General features: G+C 50.1%; 1 long non-coding RNA gene across 1 annotated transcript; it reads left to right on the top strand.

The window, feature by feature from the left end:
• Positions 1-295: 295 nt before the first annotated feature.
• Positions 296-2575, top strand: LOC310751973. Its single transcript, XR_014542742.1, has 3 exons — positions 296-380; positions 1326-1567; positions 2489-2575. It is a non-coding gene; the product is annotated as an uncharacterized lncRNA (long non-coding RNA).
• The last annotated feature ends 316 nt before the right edge of the window (positions 2576-2891 follow it).

The raw sequence follows: 2891 nt of genomic DNA, 5'->3' as shown, positions 1-2891 counted from the left end.
ACGGTGTTTGGACAAGGCGAGAGAGAGAGAGAGAAAGGGGACGAGGGAAGGGGGGCTGGAATTTGGCCGCTGTTCAGGCCTGTGCCAGCCAAGTCCCTCTGCAAGAGGCCGGCCGCTTTGATCCGCTGGTCCTAACAGAGGAGACGGGCTGGAGTGGGGGACGTGGGAAAGAGACGGTTCTGGCGGTGATTATTAAATGGCCAAAGAGAGTCTGGGGCCAGGGACTTATTTGCCTGCACCAGGAGCCTGTTAAAACGCCTGTAATGTAACAATGAAGGCAAGGGTTCCACTGAGCATACACAGAATGCCTGGAGCACAAAGGTTCCAGTTGTCACCGTCTCCCTTGTCCCTGAGCATATGGGGTACCTTCTATCTAAAAGGTCAGTGCCCTACAGAGCTCTGACACTGTGCCTCAGCCGTCTGAGTTAAAGGGCTGAGTCACTCCGGCTAGAGGAAATTGGCCAGTTACTATCTGCCACGTGGCGTTACGGTCGAGGGTCCGAGGGTCGGGGTTTGGCGGTGGTAGGGAGCAACTGCTTTGCATGCAGAAGGCCCGAGCCTGATGGAGCCCAGGGACTGATTTGGTGAAAAACATCTTCCTACCTTCTTCTCAAGGGATGTGGGTGGCACTGTGGGTTAAACCACAGAGCCTAGGACTTGCTGATCAGAAGGTCGGCAGTTCGAATCCCCGCCACGGGGTGAGCTCCCGTTGCTCAGTCCCTGCGCCTGCCAACCTAGCAGTTCGAAAGCACGTCCAAGTGCAAGTAGATAAATAGGTACCACTCCAGCGGGAAGGTAAACGGCGTTTCCGTGCGCTGCTCCGGTTCGCCAGAAGCGGCTTAGTCATGCTGGCCACATGACCCGGAAGCTGTCTGCAGACAAACGTCGGCTCCCTCGGCCTATAGAGCGAGATGAGCACGCAACCCCAGAGTCGGTCACAACTGGACCTAATGGTCAGGGGTCCCTTTACCTTTTTACCTTCTTCTCAAATCAAAACCATGAGGACTAGACTCTTACTTTTGCAGGAAGATGTCGAGAGAGCACCTGCCCTGCATGTAGAAGGGGCCAGGTTCAATCGCCAGCGGCTTCTCCCGGTAGGGCAGGGAAGGTCTCCTGCCCAAAAGCCTGGAGAGCCTCTGCTGCCAGTCAGTGCTGGTAATGCTAGATGCTAGATGGAACAATTGGTCCCGGACACATTGTTGTTGTCAGCCAAAAGCTTCCTGCATTCCTACACAACGCGGAAATAAAACCCGGACTCTGGCAAAGTGGCGTCTGGTCCTCTAAAGCTTATGGATGCTCAAATGTGCTTGCTTTTTTCTTTTAAGGCGTCTGTTGTACCACGAGGCTCTTTCTCGATTTGGCTCTCCGGAGGCCTGGAAGGCAGCGAAGATGACCAAAGAAGAACGCAATGTGGAGGCCAGCCAAAAACAGAGGCTGTGGGAGACTTCTTAAAGCTGTTTGTCGGCCTCGGCACAGTGTCCAGGACGGATGTCAGCCCCTTCCGGACCTCTATGAGGAGCATCAATCTTCAAAATAAATATCTGAAGGGAGCGTAAGGAGAATTAAGGTGTCTAGCACTGCGCTCTGACACAGATGCTTTTATTTATTTTCAAGTTTAACTGCTTTCGCAGTTGGGGTTGCAAATATCGACGTTTGCAAACCACCCGAAATACTTAGCCACATGGGTGGTAAACAAACAAACGTGCTCCTTCGAGGGGCCAAACTGTGGAACTCCCTGCTGCAGTAAATCACCAAATTAGATGGCTTTTAAAAAGGGGATCAAATTTGAAGAGTGTAAGGCAATCAGTGGCTGCTTAGCTTGAAAGGGATTTACTCTGCCCAAGTAAGCATGCACAAGATTGCAACGCTTAAGCGTTTTTAAATTCCACTGATTTCAGTGTTTATTCCTAAAGAAATCTTTCTTTTCCTTTGAAGGTTTCCAGACTGGCATCTATTTATGAGGTGGGGGGCTCCCCATGCGTGAAAGTGTATTTGTAGCAACCACGTGCCACCTTGCTTGCATCGCATTGAAACTCCAGCCTCCCCCCTTTCTTTTTGCATTTAATCTGGGTTTTACCCTTTCTGGGGGCGATCCAGTAATCCCTTTCTGGAAGGCCATTGCTACCCTCATGATCAGAGGCGGCCATGCTGTGAATATTAGTTGTGAGTTAGCAACAGGAGGAGACGGCAGTTTGACGCCTCGCCCTTCTTGTGGGCTTCATAAGAATGTAAGGACTCCCCTGCGGCTGGATCAGGCCAAAGGGGTGTGGGAAATTGCAGTTAAACATAATTTGCAAACATAGAGCTAGTTAAGGCACGAAAGGGTTAAGACCACAGAGCTGCATTGCTAGACTCAGTTAGGTCACACCCCCTCGTCTCCATTGAGGGAGGAAGTGAATCTTCTCTCCTTATTCTTCTTTGTGCCATGTAACATGCCAGGAAGGACATGTCTGATCTTGAAACTATCTTTCTGCATTTTGTACCCAAGAGCATTCTACCTGTGTTCTCCTTGCTGCCCCGTGGAATGATACATGAACCAGACCTTTGGATTTTGCAAGTAAAACTTTGAAACTTACTTAAGAGTGTGGTCTGTTCATTGCAATGGGGGAAGCACATAAGCAAGCTAAATGGGGTATAGAAAAGGGTCTAACAGCCCATTATTCCCCTGCCTTGCATTATGACTGTTTTAAATTCTGTTTAAATTTTGTTTTAAATTCTCCCACGGAAGATTGTGCTAAGACCAATCTAGGCGTCCAGCCGATTCTTTTATTAATTACAGTCATACCTCGGGTTACAGCCGCTTCAGGTTGCGTTTTATCAGGTTGCGGACCGCCGAAACCTGGAAGTACTGGAATGGGTTACTTCCGGGTTTCGGCGGTCGCGCATGCACA

The sequence above is a fragment of the Podarcis filfolensis genome, assembly GCF_964270895.1.
Source record: "Podarcis filfolensis genome assembly, chromosome: 16".
Classification (NCBI taxonomy): Eukaryota; Metazoa; Chordata; class Lepidosauria; order Squamata; family Lacertidae; genus Podarcis; species Podarcis filfolensis.
The sequence above is the reverse complement of the archived record's forward strand: the minus strand, read 5'-3'. Positions and strand labels throughout refer to the sequence as shown.